General features: G+C 43.9%; 1 non-coding gene across 1 annotated transcript; it reads left to right on the top strand.

The window, feature by feature from the left end:
* The first annotated feature begins 12,303 nt into the window (after window positions 1-12,303).
* Window positions 12,304-12,410, top strand: LOC113720392 (small nucleolar RNA R71). The gene has a single exon (XR_003455293.2). It is a non-coding gene; the product is annotated as a small nucleolar RNA R71 (small nucleolar RNA).
* Window positions 12,411-16,783: the final 4,373 nt, after the last annotated feature.

Below are 16,783 nucleotides of genomic sequence, written 5' to 3' on the forward strand. Positions count from 1 at the left end.
TGGAGGTGACAAGTGTCACCTTGTGAGTGGTGGCACTTGTAGACAACTATTCATGGCTTTTGACCTTTTTGACTAATTGGTTAAATATCTAAAAAAATTAACCAAAATTCATTCTTTCTTCTCCTCCATGGCCGGTTCTCTCTTGAGCAAAGAAGAAAGAAACTCTTCAACATTTTAGCTTCCATTTAGCTCAATCTTCCAAAACCAATCACCTAAATTAGTTTCTACTCCATAAAATCCCTTCCTTTGGTGCTAGTAAGTGTTTTTGTGGAAGTGTTCAAGGAAGCTAAGGTGTTCTACAACTCCTTTTCTCTTGTTTACTAGGTAAGTGGTGCTTGAACTTCCTCCTACACCTAATGATGCTTAATTTGTGCCTAGTGGTGGCTAAAGTGCTGAAATTTGTGGGTTATTTCTTGGTTTGAAATGAATTGGTGAAGCTTTTATTTTATTGATGAATTTTCTGGTTTAATGTGATCATGATTTTGTGGTTATTTATGATGGTTGGTAATGAGGGGTAATGACTCTAGTAGGTGTAAATGATTGGTAATTGCAACCAATTTTGGGTTTGGAAGGAATTTGAGGAAGTTAGGGTTTCATAACCCCCTTTTCTGTCCGGTTTTGTATCATATGGTTAGATGCCGAATTGGCCTTTTCTTAAAACATGAAAGTTGTAGGTATTGATGTGTTTGAGGTGCCTGTAAAATTTCAGGTCATTTGGAGTAGTGTAGAGTGAGATATGTCGATTTTACTGTTGCTGTTCTGGGTTGATCAGAATGTGCGAACTGCGCTTGTAATCGTCTGTTTTGACTGGAATGGTTTTGGATTTGGATGTTGGTGTCTTCTGATGAAATGTAGCTGGATGTCTTGGCTACCGTATACCTTTGGAATCAATGCATTTGGACCTGTATAGACTGAGTTGGACTAATTACAGTATAGTGTGATTTGTAAACCTGCAATTACGGTTCTGGTTTGGTATTCTGCATTTTTGACCTAGTTGTGCTAGGCTTTGGACTGAGTGGCCTTCTACATTGTTGTAGCCCTTTCTTTTATCTTCGAGATGGTGGGTCTTACACCCTCATCCGATAAGCGTAGCGCATTTTGTGCCATTACCGCATAAGGAGGCCAAAACTGTTTTGTTGTTAGGGCTAATATAGTTACATTTCCTGATTTTCTGGTTTGCTATCATGCTTATATATGCATATGGAACCCTATTGGGGTCATGTTTGGCATTGGTTTATGACTCGTTATCGAGTCTCATTGTACTTGTTTACATGTTTTAGGGCTTGCTTTTATTCCGGTCATTTCCTAATTAACTTTTACTTTGAGCCTAGTGAATGGCTTTTGGAAATGAGGTGAATTTTGTGTGAGATGTTGGGACTGATTCGAGGAAATAATGAAGCCTTAATGGCTGGAAAAGTAAGAAATTTAGGGGAAGTGCTGCCCGTTTTTCTAGGCCGTTTGGTTCTTTTAAGTTGGATTTGCCTTTTGGTAGAAATAAAAGGGCTTTTGGGTTGTTGAACCTAGGTCTTTATGCTATCTTTTTGTTCCCAAAAATCATGTTTTGTACCCTTGCATCAGTAATTATTTGGCGAGGCATACGACTAGTAGTCGAGCCTCATGTGCATTGTGTTTACTCGATTATGGATGTGAAACCTTCAATTGGTTTATTTTGGTTATTTTAGGGTTTCTTGGCGATTAAGGCCAATCTGAATGACAGGTGCCGAACCTGTGCAATAATAAATACTAAAAAGTCCTAATTACCACCTCAATTAAATAATTATAAAGCAAATCCAAGTACTGGAGCAGGGACCCTAGGTGTGCAATGGGTTACTTGATTCACCCTGTTCCCGAAGAGTTTGCTTGATCCGATATACCGGATTTGTCTATAAAAATACTAATTTTGCGTACAATGGCAAGTAGGGTCGATTCCACAGGGAGCAGGTAGGAAATTATTTCTTTCCAAATTAGTAGAACGAAATTGGGGGGGGGGGTTTTCAATGGGGGCAAATAAATAGAATAAAAGTAAAATAAAAATAAAGCAAACCAAATTCAGAACTAACTCACAAAGCGCAATTCAATAAAAATAGTAATTGATAAAAATTCTACCCAAAGGATCAACTGCTCAGGCACGGTCCAAATAAATGCTCATCGATGCAAAGATATTTCATCCATTTATCACTAGATTGGTTATAGTTATCAATAAGCTCTGACAACCAGTTCTTCCTTACCTTTTCGACAGTCAAGGTACGACCATTGACCGCTTCCCTAACTAGATAACAACCCTAGGTACGACCATAGGAATTTAATTACCCAATTGCATTAAAGCTAGAAGAACCCTTCCCTAACCAGTAAACACGCTAAGAGGGTTTATTTAAGTTAGATCCTGCATTTCCCCATCATAAAACCAATTATGGTGGTTGCCACGGGGTGTTAACTAAATGAACAATTACGGATTCTATTTAATTAACGTGGCAGTAGGCTATTAAATTAAATCAAATACCCGGCCGTTGATATTCAATTAATAAAATACCCATGAACAATTAATTCAGGAAATGCACGAATAGCAATTAATCGGAGGAAATAATGAAGATTCGGTTAGATCTCACAGATATTATGGACCGCGCCTTCGCATCAACCTTTGGGTAGAGGAGGAAATTAGCCGCTCCTCATCGTTTCAATCCCGCGTGGTTTAATTGACTTCATTCAATTATTTGCCAAGGAATTGGGAAAGGGAAATTAACTGCAATAACAACCGAAAAGGCCCTGCCTTCGTCCCTTTCGTCGGAGTCCCAATTACAAAGCCGAAAGCTACGAATGAATTATCCAACGGAAAAGTTGAAAGTCAGAAGAGACAAGCGACGTCTAGCGCCTGGGAAAAAGAAAACTAAAGCTACTGTCTTTTGATTCGATGTAAATCTAGCTATCTAATTTGCTGCCAAGAAGAAACAAAAGTGAAGGGAGCCGTCTGACAAAAAGTAGCCAAAAAAAGAATAATAGCTTCGGTCCCTTTTTTTTCTTCTGAATCCCTCTTTATAGCCGCCGCCCACAATAAGTCCAAGAAGAGTCAAAGAAAGCAACGTCTCCTCCAATTGATTCTGCAAAAGGCCATTTCCCTTTTTGAGTTTTGATCCCATGCGCCTGGTCCACATGGACCACGGTCCGTCTTTCGGTTTCGTCCACCTTCCAAGGCGTGGTCACGCCTTGGGACGACAAGTCTTCTGGAAATCTACCCCGCGAGATCATTTTTAATGCTGATCACCTATAATTCATACGAATGTGAGATATGAGTTAAACCTCAGTACTTAGCATAGTAAATAGTCGAAATTAGACCAAAATAACACTGCAAAATGTGCCAAATAACTGCTCTATCAAATCCCCCCACACCTAGACAATGCTTGCCCTCAAGCATTTCGAAGCTCAGAAGTACAACCAAGAGAGCAGAGGTCATGCAGTAGTCCATACTAATACAAGCATCTAGGGTCCCTGACAATATCACCAGAGGTAGAACACACCGGACATGTTGTAATTCGAATTGAAGAATATATAAGAATACTAGGAACGCTCAAATCAACATCACGGAATGTCATTACCATAGGCTTGCACATTTATCACATCTCCACCACTTAAAAGTGAACCGAACACATAAATCAAAGGGACTTTAATAGGGTTGTAATGGGGCTCAGGTGAAAGACGGGTTAAGAAGGTATAGATAGGGGTGAAGTGCCAAGAGAATGTCCGAAACTCCCCAGTAACCACCGTGCTTTATCGAAGGAGTTTAACTAATAAAGCAGTTTCCATTTGCTGTACACCCCGTACAAGTGCCAAATTTTTTTTTTTTTTTATAGAGCTATTTGCAAGGCGTGGGCACGCCTTGTAACCCTTAGTCCACTGGTCACGAGGGATTCTTCAGTTTTTTTTTTTTTTTTTTTTTTTTTTGGAAGAAAGAGAGCCCTGTAGGGCGTGGGCACGCCCTTTAAGCCAAAGTCCACTGGTCAGTGGCCCTCTTCCAAGTTCTCATTCTTTCTACAAGACTAACATCATATGGCACCTAATCTAAAACCACTTGCAACCCCCAAATTTGTTTGTTTTCGCACAAATGATGGAATTCAGGCATCCCTTGACACCACAGGGGTAAACAGGAAAGTTTAAAGAGGTCTTGGATTAACAAATACGGGTAACAACCAGAAACGAAGGACAAAAGCTCAAATTGGTTTACTATTGGGAGATAAGGTAATGGCTTGATTCTTTTAGATAGCTAAAGAGGGTTAAACCTTAAATGCCCTTATCATTTCAAATGCATCCAATTCACCAAAAATGTGGCCTTGACATGCATAAACTAGCAAGTTCTAGAATGCCAATACCATGAGTGATACCCACTCAATCAAACAAAATGGAGCAAACAAGAATAATATGCTCAAGCAAGGCTCAAAAGCTCCCCAAAGGTTGCAAGAATGGGTCAATTCCAGCATATTCATCATTCAACAACATTGCCAAGGGAAACAAAATGCATAGCTAGCATACTTAACCACATAACCACTTACGTTGATTGTGTCATTCATCACAGCACATGCTCCAACATTGACAAGCATAGACATAATTAACGAACCGACTAACTACAATGACTTTCATTACTATCTTTTCCTTCTTTTTCAAAAAAATTTTTTTTTTCAACGAAGCAAAAAGCACAGAACTGATGAGACAAAGCGAAAAGGACTAGTGAAAACCACTCCCCCCACACCTAAGACCGACATTGTCCCCAATGTAGGAAAGATAAATGAAGTATTAGGAGAACTGAGAGGAACTTCCCTGATCACCGGGGAGTGAAAGCGAGACACTAAGGTGGAGGGGGATGAGGCGGCGTGAATCCAATGTGAGCGTAGAAGGCCGCCTGATTTTCTGCCTGAATGCGGGCGAAGACCTGGAGCGCCATAAGACGGCCATCTATCTGTGATAGCTGGGTGTTGAGCTCATGAACACCCTCCTGGAGGTCCGGGTAGCGGGGGTCTCTAGCAGGAGGAGGATGCGAGGAGGACGGTCCCGCTTGATCCGGATGCGGTGGCAGGTCAGTGGAGGGTGTAGTGGGAGGCTCCCGAGGCTGCGGCCCGTCCTCACCAGGGAGCGTAAACTGGTAAACATCGCCCACCTTGCGAATAACCCCCATTCGCTCTAAACTGCGCAAATCCAAAGGCTCAATCTCTCTAGCTAGGGCGAAGTTGTGCTCCTTGTCGAGGTCCAGCAATCCCAATCGGACGGCCAAGTGGGTAATGAGCGAACCTAGGATAATCGGTTTATTGTGCTTATGAATGACTGACTCCATTTGAGTAGCTATCCAACACCAAAAATTAACCTTAACATTGTTGCGCATGCACCAAAGGAAGTAGAATTCTGCTTTGGTAAGGGTGCCGGAGGAATCCTTTCGCCCCGAGAAATTGTAAGCCAAAAACCTGTGGATGACCTTTAAGACCGGATCCTTCAGTTCAGAGGCCTTGGACTGACTCGGATTATAAACTTGCCGATCCGTGGACCACTCCCTCCAGATGTCAATATATTCAGTTCTGAACGGTCTGGTGTAGTCAATAGCACTATTAATATACTCTCCGGAGGCAATGGTGTCCTCACTGACGAACCCCAAAGTCAGATTAAACTCATTGATTGAAAAATCATAATGTTTGCCTTTTAATCTAAACCGAATAATCTCTGGCTCATCCAAAGCGATGTGCTGATTCCTGATAAACTCAAAAGAGCAGTAGAATTCACAACAAAACTCCTCAAACGTGGGGTAGTTAATGCTCAGATACCTTTCCCAGCCTATTGCCGAGAACAACTGCTGAATCTCCCGAGCAATTCGCAGATGGTCCAGGGTTGGGGCATGGAAGCACTTACAAGGGGCAACAGGTCGATTCACCAAAGTGTTAAACCGGTCCTGTTGGGCCCTTGTAAGATTAGTGATCGGTTCCCCCCACTCCCCAGGAGACATGGTGCTCTTATTCAGGCCTAAACGGGACCGAATGGTGGGTTGAACCGGGGCTCGCCTTTTACGAGGTTGGGACCCAGATGGCCCAGCCGTAGTTGTCTTCTTAGGGGGCATTTAGGGACCACAGGAATAATGAATCAGCTCAAAGACAGCCAACCAACCACCAAAAGCAGATATGGGATCACAGTCAACAAAAATTATCGAATATTCCAGCAGCTTAGCAATAAAAGGTACACAATTACCCCACCAACCGACAACCAGACCACAAACACCAACCAATTCCCCACTGCTGGCAATTAGCCGACAACAATTAAGAAGACCGAGCCAACTCCCCTCAAATCAGGATATTAGTCAATAAAAAGCAGTACTCAGAGGGCTACCAACCACGTGTTCCAAATAACAAATTCACTAAAGCCCACAGATATCTCAAGTATATATTCACAGGGAAGCAGATATAAGGTGTTTCTCTTCAGATAATCAACCCACTGGTCCCCCGACAATACCAACAAATATAGCAATCCAAAAGGAGGCAAAACTTGGCAATTAAAACTCCCAATCGAAGTCACCAGCTCAACAAGAAAAGTAGGGGTACCACTTTTTATTCCCTTTGTCTTCGCTGAAGAAGAAATTGGCGGGGAAGGAAAACTGAAGCTGGGCGTGCGCGCAGAGGCAGGCGTGCGGGCTGAAGTTGCGCAGGTGGCAAAGCTGCGCCGTGCGCAGGCGCGCACGCGCGCGGACGCTGGATCTGAGGCGCGCGGCTGCGAGGAAGGCCGCTCGCGGCAGAGGCGCAGGCAGGATCTGGTAGGCAGAGCAAGTCGTGCGGGCAAGCGTGCGAGAAGGCAGAGGAAAAAGGCTGCGCGCAGGTGGGCAGCGCAGGCGCGCTGATGGGCAGGCGCGCGCGCAGGTGGCAGCGCAGGCGCGCGCTGTCTGCTGCTGGTGCTGTGGGTGCGCGCGGTCGTGAGGATCTGCGCGCGCAGCTGGGCGGCGCGCGCTCTGGTGGCCGCGCACTGGGGCAGCTGGGGGCTGGGTCTTGGGGGCGCGCGGCTGCCCGATCTAGGTGTTGGCTGCGGCGGACGGCGGACGGCGATGGGCGATGGGCGGTGGCAAGAGGCGGCGGCGGGCTTCACCAGCAAGAAGAAAGGTAAATCAGGATTTCAGAGAAATTGGAAAATTGATTGCCCAAGTCATGGACAGGGACAAGACCAGAAAAGGTAAGGAAGAATAGGGTCCTGGTAAAAGCCCCCCTTTTTTTTTTTTTTTTGACTTTCGCTATCGAAGTGGTTGGAAGGCGTGGGCACGCCTTGAAGGGCATGGTCCTCTGACCGGAGCATCCAGATGATTTCCAAACGAAATTCCATCAAGGCGTGGGCACGCCCTGTAACCTCTACTCCTCTGTCCAACACCACAAAAACAGTCAAAGCATTAAGATAAAACTGAAAAATCGCAGAGTAAGTAAAAATGATCACAACTAATATTGTAATCCTTGGGTTGCCTCCCAAGCAGCGCCTTTCTTTAACGTCTTTGGCTAGACAAGGCCTTGAAATGTTTAGATTTCACCTCTTGGATTATCAAGGAATAAAACCTCCACTTGCTCACTGTTAAAGCCTTCGTAATAAGGCTTTAGACGGTGACCATTGACTACGAACCTTTTCTCCGTCTTAAGACTTTGTATTTCCACTGCACCAAAATGAGAAATGTTAGTAACAACAAATGGACCAATCCAACGGGAGCGCAACTTACCAGGAAAAAGCTTAAGTCTTGAGTGATAAAGTAAGACTTTTTGCCCTACGACAAACGACTTTCTCGAAACTTGTTGATCATGAAAAACTTTGCTTTTCTCCTTATAAATTGCGGAATTCTCATAGGCTTCATTCCTTAGCTCTTCCAACTCTTGTAATTGGAGTTTTCTGTGTTCTCCAGCCTCCATGAGATCCATATTACACCGCTTAAGTGCCCAAAATGCTTTGTGTTCATATTCCACCGGGAGGTGGCAAGGCTTCCCAAAAACTAACCTGTAAGGGGACATCCCAATCGGTGTCTTATATGCAGTGCGGTAGGCCCAGAGAGCATCTTCCAATTTCACACTCCAATCCTTTCTATCAGGCCTCACCATCTTCTCCAGGATCGACTTAACCTCTCTATTCGATACTTCGGCCTGTCCATTCGTTTGAGGATGGTAGGGAGTGGACACTTTGTGGAGCACACCATACTTACGAAACAAGGCGGTGATCGTTTTATTGCAAAAGTGGGTGCCCCTGTCACTCACTATGGCTCTTGGCATTGCAAAACGGACGAAAATGTTAGATCTTATAAAATCTGCAACCACTCTAGAATCATTAGTCCGGGTGGCTTTCGCCTCTACCCATTTGAAAACATAGTCAACAGCAAGTATAATGTACAAGAAACCAAAAGACGAGGGGAAGGGACCCATGAAATCTATACCCCAAACATCAAAAATCTCAACAAATAATATGGGGGTTTGATTCATTTGATCTCTTCGAGAGATATTCCCCACCCTTTGACACTTATCACAAGATTTGCAAAACAGATATGCATCCTTAAACAGAGTAGGCCAATAAAAACCACTTTCTAACACTTTACGAGCTGTCCGCTTTGGACCAAAATGCCCTCCACATGCAAACGAATGACAGAAAGTCAAAATAGAGTGAAACTCACCTGCACTTACACACCTTCTTATTACTTGGTCTGAGCATTGCCTCCACAGGTACGGGTCATCCCAAAGGTAATGTTTGGCATCACTCTTTAGCTTATCCCTTTTAGCTTTTGGCCAACCTGCAGGTAATTGATTCGTGACCAAAAAATTTACAATGTCAGCGTACCAAGGTGTTGACGAATCAATGGCCAGAAGTTGCTCCTCGGGGAATGACTCTCTCAACGGTAGATCCTCTTGATTCGTGAGCAACCGGCTCAGATGATCAGCCACTAAATTCTCAGCTCCGCTCTTATCTCTGATTTCCAGGTCGAACTCCTGCAGGAGTAAAATCCACCTGATCAACCTTGGTTTAGCATTCTTCTTCGCCAGCAAGTACCTCAAGGCTGCATGATCAGAGAAAACTATCACTTTTGCACCCAATAAATATGACCTAAATTTTTCTAGTGCAAAAACAACAGCTAGTAATTCTTTTTCCGTCGTGGAGTAATTAAGTTGGGCTCCACTTAAGGCTCTCGACGCATAATAGATCGCGTGTGGTGCTCTTCCAATTCTTTGTCCCAACACGGCCCCCACGGCATAGTCACTCGCGTCGCACATAATTTCAAACGGAAGGTTCCAATCTGGGGGTTGAATGACGGGCGGCGATGTCAGTGACTCCTTCAATTTATCAAACGCCACCTTACATTCACTTGTGAAATCAAACGGCACGTCTTTCTGCAGTAGTTTGAACAGGGGTGCTCCGATCTTTGAAAAGTCTTTGATAAACCTCCTGTAAAAACCTGCATGATCCAAAAACGAACGCACTTTCCAGACACATACGGGGTAAGGTAGAGCAGAAATAAGGTCAATTTTTGCTTTATCTACCTCTATGCCCTTAGCTGACACGACGTGCCCTAAGACAATGCCATGATCTACCATAAAGTGACACTTTTCCCAATTTAGTACCAAATTTGTCTCTATGCACCTTTTCAGAATTAGAGCTAAATTTTCAAGACATTCATCAAAACTGTCCCCATATACACTAAAATCATCCATGAACACCTCGATTATCTTTTCCACATACTCAGAGAAAATACTCACCATACACCGTTGAAAGGTCGCTGGAGCATTGTAGAGGCCGAAAGGCATTCGGCGGTAGGCAAACGTGCCAAATGGGCATGTGAAGGTAGTCTTTTCCTGATCTTCTGGTGCTATCGCGATCTGAAAGTAACCTGAAAAACCATCCAAGAAACAATAGTAAACACGACCTGCCAATCGTTCTACCATCTGATCAATAAAGGGGAGGGGGAAATGGTCCTTTTTTGTCACGGCATTTAGCTTCCTGTAATCGATGCACTGACGCCAACCGGTAGCTTTCCTGACCGGGACCATATCACCCTCCTGGTTCTCCTTCACGGTCACTCCCGCCTTTTTCGGGACTACCTGGACAGGACTCACCCATGGGCTATCCGAGATAGCAAAAATGATCCCCACCTCTAGAAGCTTGAGTATCTCCTTTTTCACAATTTCCATCATCAGGGGGTTCAACCTCCTTTGAGCCTGTCTTACTGGCTTCGCATCTTCCTCGAGCCGAATTCGGTGCATACATAAGGATGGACTTATTCCCTTGATATCTGCTATACTCCACCCAATTGCCTCCTTATGCTCCCTCAGGACCCGCACTAGTTTGTCTTCTTGACTTGGAGACAGGTGCGCAGAGATGATTACCGGCAGTGTCTCCCGGTCTCCTAGGAATGCGTACTTAAGATGCTTTGGCAGAGGCTTTAATTCTAAATCTGGTGCCTGCACAACTGAAGGAAGCAGTTTCGTTTGAGCCTCTGGCACAAAAAGAGAAGTAAGCTCATACCTTGGGGATACGGGTGGAAGTGAGTGTAAGGCTTCCACAGCATGGAGCAAATCTCCCCTTAGGTCCACATCAGGAGTTGCACCCAACTCCAGATGCTTGGCTAGAGCCACTTCCAAAGCGTCTTCGCCATCTAATTCGAAAATTTCCTGCACAAAAGGCTCAATAATACTCAAAGCAAAGACCGAGTTAGATTCTTCTGGGTAGTTCATCGCCTCAAAAATATTGAAATTCACAGTTTCACCATCAAATTCCATTGACAAAGTACCCTCATTCACATCTATCTTAGTCCTGGCAGTGCTAAGAAATGGTCTACCTAACAAGATAGGTGATGGGCTTAATGATTTCTCATCTCCCATGTCCAAGATATAAAAATCTGCAGGAAAAACCAATTCATTTACCTGAACCAAGACATCCTCAACTAGCCCCTCTGGATATGCATTTGTACGATCAGCTAGTTGGATTATGATGGCTGTTTCTTTAAGTGGCCCAAGATTTAGGGAAGCAAAAATAGTCTTGGGCATCACATTGATTGACGCCCCTAAATCTAACATTGCTTTCCTAATCGGTGTATTCCCTATCTTACAGGGGATCGTGAACATACCTGGATCTCCACACTTGGGTGGGAGCTTTCTTTGGAGCATTGCTGACACATTCTCTCCCACCGCTACTCTTTCGTCCCCTCTCAGTTTCCTCTTATGGGTGCACAGATCCTTGAGAAATTTAGCATATTTAGGTATCTGCTTGATTGCATCCAGTAAAGGGATGTTAATTTCCACCTTTCGGAACACATCCAAAAGCTCTTTTTCCTTCTCTACCTTTTTTGTCTTCTCCAGCCTGCAAGGAAAAGGAGGTAAGTTAGATTTAATAGTGGGCGGAGAAGTGAAGGTTACCTTAGGATCCTTGCGAATACGCCATTCCTCTTCAATTTCCTTCTCTATCTCCTCTTCATTTTTGCTTTTTGAACTTTCCACTTTAGACCCTTCCAGTTCCTTGCCACTCCTCAGCGTCATGGCACTTACATTCCTGGGATTCACCTCGGGTTGTGATGGTAGTTTCCCATAAACGTGGGACTCCAAGCGGTTGATGGCAGTTGCCAGTTGACTTATTCGACCGTCTTGGTCCTTCTTGTCCGCTTTGGTGTCCTGCTGGAGCTGCGCAGTATTCGCGGCCAAGGATCTGATCTCCTGTTGAAGCTGGGTAGTAGTCGCGGCCAGGTTAGTAGTAGTCGTGGCCAGGTTTTTGACTAGATCCTCCAGGGAGCTTCCTGAATTGGAGGACGAGGGTTGAGATTTTGGTTGCCATGGCTGGCTGAATCCTGGTGGACGATTTGGAAATGAACTTTGCTGCCTGTTCCCATAACTAAGATTTGGATGGTCCCTCCAGCCCGGATTGTACGTATTGGAGTATGGGTCGTACTGCCTGCGGGGCGCGGGCACGCCTCCGGCCATGTTTACCTGTTCTGCCCCGTCCTCTTGCAAAATGGGGCACGAGTCTGTGCAATGTTCCAGGCTAGTGCAGATTCCACATACTTTCGCTCGCGGCGTGTCTCTCATGGCCAATTGCCTAACAACTGATGTCAATTCTGACAGTTGCTGCTGTATGGATGAAGTCTCTACCTCGTTGACTTTTCGAGGAGGGTTACTTTCACGGAAGCCAAATTGCTGGGAGTTTTCTGCCATGGCTTCGATGAGCTCCCACGCTTCTCTCGGTGTCTTGTTTGCAAGTGCTCCCCCACTGGCAGCGTCAATGATACTCCTATCAGTTGGTTGGAGCCCTTCGTAGAAGTATTGGATTAACAGTTGTTCACTAATTTGATGCTGCGGGCATCTAGTGCACAACTTGTTAAACCTTTCCCAATATTCATACAAGGACTCCCCGGGATACTGTTTAATGCCGCAGATCTCCTTCCTCAAGCTCGCAGCCCGGGATGCAGGGAAGAATTTTTCCAAAAAATTCTTTTTTAACTGAGCCCATGTAGTAATACTACCTGCTGGTAGGTAGTACAGCCAATCTTTAGCTGCATCTTTGAGAGAAAATGGGAAGGCTCTCAGTCTAATTTGCTCTTCAGTGACCCCAGGAGGTTTCATACTAGAGCAAACCACCTCGAACTCCTTGACGTGCTTGTGGGGTTCTTCGCCAGAGAGACCATGGAAAGAAGGTAGGAGGTGAATCAACCCCGACTTCAGTTCGAAAGCAGTATTCTCTGCCAAAGTGGGGAATGTGATGCATAAGGGCTGATGAGTCAACTCCGGGGCAGCCAGTTCCCTCAATGTTTGGGTGTTGGCCATGCTTACTTCGTCTTCCGCTGACTCGTCTGCAGCAAATAAGTGCCCTTCTTTTTGCCTCTTGGTCTCTTGCCTCCGCCTACGCGCTGCCTTCTCAACCTTAGGATCGTATACCAAGTCACCTGTGCGAGAAGAACGGGGCATAAACTAGCAAAAATACCAAGAAAAATAAAATAAAATAAAATAAAAACTAAATTTGAAAAGAAACAAATAATCCAAATGCCAACTCCCCGGCAACGGCGCCAAAAATTGACAGGTGCCGAACCTGTGCAATAATAAATACTAAAAAGTCCTAATTACCACCTCAATTAAATAATTATAAAGCAAATCCAAGTACTGGAGCAGGGACCCTAGGTGTGCAATGGGTTACTTGATTCACCCTATTCCCGAAGAGTTTGCTTGATCCGATATACCGGATTTGTCTATAAAAATACTAATTTTGCGTACAATGGCAAGTAGGGTCGATTCCACAGGGAGCAGGTAGGAAATTATTTCTTTCCAAATTAGTAGAACGAAATTGGAGGGGGTTTTCAATGGGGGCAAATAAATAGAATAAAAGTAAAATAAAAATAAAGCAAACCAAATTCAGAACTAACTCACAAAGCGCAATTCAATAAAAATAGTAATTGATAAAAATTATACCCAAAGGATCAACTGCTCAGGCACGGTCCAAATAAATGCTCATCGATGCAAAGATATTTCATCCATTTATCACTAGGTTGGTTATAGTTATCAATAAGCTCTGACAACCAGTTCTTCCTTACCTTTTCGACAGTCAAGGTACGACCATTGACCGCTTCCCTAACTAGATAACAACCCTAGGTACGACCATAGGAATTTAATTACCCAATTGCATTAAAGCTAGAAGAACCCTTCCCTAACCAGTAAACACGCTAAGAGGGTTTATTTAAGTTAGATCCTGCATTTCCCCATCATAAAACCAATTATGGTGGTTGCCACGGGGTGTTAACTAAATGAACAATTACGGATTCTATTTAATTAACGTGGCAGTAGGCTATTAAATTAAATCAAATACCCGGCCGTTGATATTCAAAATACCCATGAACAATTAATTCAGGAAATGCACGAATAGCAATTAATCGGAGGAAATAATGAAGATTCGGTTAGATCTCACAGATATTATGGACCGCGCCTTCGCATCAACCTTTGGGTAGAGGAGGAAATTAGCCGCTCCTCATCATTTCAATCCCGCGTGGTTTAATTGACTTCATTCAATTATTTGCCAAGGAATTGGGAAAGGGAAATTAACTGCAATAACAACCGAAAAGGCCCTGCCTTCGTCCCTTTCGTCGGAGTCCCAATTACAAAGCCGAAAGCTACGAATGAATTATCCAGCGGAAAAGTTGAAAGTCAGAAGAGACAAGCGACGTCTAGCGCCTGGGAAAAAGAAAACTAAAGCTACTGTCTTTTGATTCGATGTAAATCTAGCTATCTAATTTGCTGCCAAGAAAAAACAAAAGTGAAGGGAGCCGTCTGACAAAAAGTAGCCAAAAAAAGAATAATAGCTTCGGTCCCTTTTTTTTCTTCTGAATCCCTCTTTATAGCCGCCGCCCACAATAAGTCCAAGAAGAGTCAAAGAAAGCAACGTCTCCTCCAATTGATTCTGCAAAAGGCCATTTCCCTTTTTGAGTTTTGATCCCATGCGCCTGGTCCACATGGACCACGGTCCGTCTTTCGGTTTCGTCCACCTTCCAAGGCGTGGTCACGCCTTGGGACGACAAGTCTTCTGGAAATCTACCCCGCGAGATCATTTTTAATGCCGATCACCTATAATTCATACGAATGTGAGATATGAGTTAAACCTCAGTATTTAGCATAGTAAATAGTCGAAATTAGACCAAAATAACACTGCAAAATGTGCCAAATAACTGCTCTATCACTGAAGTAAAAACTTTTGAAGTTGAGCCGGTGAGTGTACCACTCCCCTCCATTGCTGTTTAACTTGATTTCTGCTCTGCAATCTGTTTATTTGTTTGAGACGAGGGTGTACTTTATCACACTCGTTCTCTTGTCTGTTCATATGCCAATTTACTATGCAAAAATTTGAATCTGTTATCTGTGTCTGTATCTGTTCGGATTTCTATGACCTATGAGCTCAGTCCTGTGGCTAAGTTATTCGAGTCGGGCCGGCAAGGGCCTGGACGATTAGATAACGAACCACGGTAGTCTTTTCGGGGATTTTGGGTATTGAGACCCTTGATTCCGGGTATACTCGAGTATTATCATTTTGTTCGTTTGAGGTGAGCGGGCCCGGTAAAGGGGTGTTTGGTGGACGGAATTCGGTGTTAAGAGGGGTCTACGGACGCGTTGGTTCTATATACGTTGACGGAGAGTCAACCGGTTTGGATCAAGTACTGCGCTGAAAATTTGGCTCCTGAGAGCCACCCGTATCCTTCTGATTTGAATCATTGGTTCCTTTGCTTTACATCTGACATTTGTATCTGATTTGTTAAATGTGAAATGCCATGATTTTAATGCTATCTGTTTGGTACCTCATTGAGCGCAAGCTCACCCCTTTCTGTTCCTTTTGTTTTCCTTACAGGAAAATAAACCCTTTTGGTCTGGATTTGACAAATGGCTGCCAAATTGAGCTAGTTGAACATATCTTTTGTATAGCTCATGTATTAAAACCCTAAGTGTACTTTTGGGGCGTTTTCTCTTTTGATTTGGCAAACCGTGTATATGTATTAACTTTTGAAAGCTTTTGTATGTCATTTTGATTTGTAAACGCTAAAGTTCAGATGTGAATGTTTGTTAGTTATTTCGGTTGGGTTCTGACGGGTTGGTTACTATTCATGGCCAACTTCGGATTTCATTTTTTTTATTTTGGGTTATTTACCATTTTGACTTGTTTACGCTCGTTTGTAAGTTCCGGATCGCTATAGATAGTTCTAGTCTGCATCGTTAGTCCTGTCGAGAGTTGGGCAGGCGACCCGCCAAACCCTCTAGTTCGCCTTAGGGGGATGTGGGGCCGTCACAGGTGGTATCAGAGCCACTTCGCGTGGTCTCTGCGCGGAGTGAGTTTGGGCCAGTGGTGTTTTGGTCTTGATTTCGTGAATATGTCTAAGTGCTCGTTTGAGCGTAAGTTATGAACCGGACATGTTATAAGTGTAAAATTGTTTTCATGAAATTTGAGGAAAATAGATATGTATGTTGGGTAGGAATCTTTAATATGGATGATTTACTCTTGGGACCGGCCGGCTCGAGTTGTGAATTATCTTAGATGGGATTCTTGTGCCCGGATACGGAAGAGATGTGAGCCTAGGTAAAAAGGACTTGGGCGAACTAGAAATGTAATTCTATGGAATTTCGCGTGGTCTATTCGGTTATTGTTAAGCATGATCGCTCTTGATTAAGATATAAACGGTGTTGTTTTCGTAGATTAAGGACGGAGCCCTAGAGAGAAAAGATTTTCGTTAGTGATTGTTGTACTTGTGACCTAGTGTGTCTATAATACTTTTGGATAACCCCGCTACTTTCATGGATTTGTATCTAATTGACTGCTATTGTGTGGCGTGTTTGATACAGTTATATTATATAGGTATACTTTTAATCTGTACTTACCTTTTGCTATTTGCTTTTGCCTACCTATGTTTAATATTATATTCCCGTTTCGACCCTAGATTTATTAGACCAATGGAAGGCACTCGTAGTGGACGGGGCCGTGGGCGTGGAAATAGGCAACCTACGCCTGAAAGGGGTACTGGGGAAACCTCATCTGGACCAAACCCTGAACCTAGGGTTGACCCCAATGTCCAAATAGCTGCTGCCATGCAGCAAATGACTGATTTGCTAGCCCAAGTGGTGCACCAACAAGGTCAAAACCCTAACCACAACCCTGGGAATCCTGGTAATCACATAGAGGGCGAGGATAGAGCCCTTGAGAGATTTCAGAAGTTCTCCCCACCCAAATTTCTTGGAGGCCCTGATCCTGACGTAGCTGAGAAGTGGCTGGAGAAGATGATCGATATTTTCGCTACTTT

This window comes from Coffea arabica, chromosome 1c (assembly GCF_036785885.1).
Source record: "Coffea arabica cultivar ET-39 chromosome 1c, Coffea Arabica ET-39 HiFi, whole genome shotgun sequence".
In the NCBI taxonomy this organism is placed as follows: domain Eukaryota; kingdom Viridiplantae; phylum Streptophyta; class Magnoliopsida; order Gentianales; family Rubiaceae; genus Coffea; species Coffea arabica.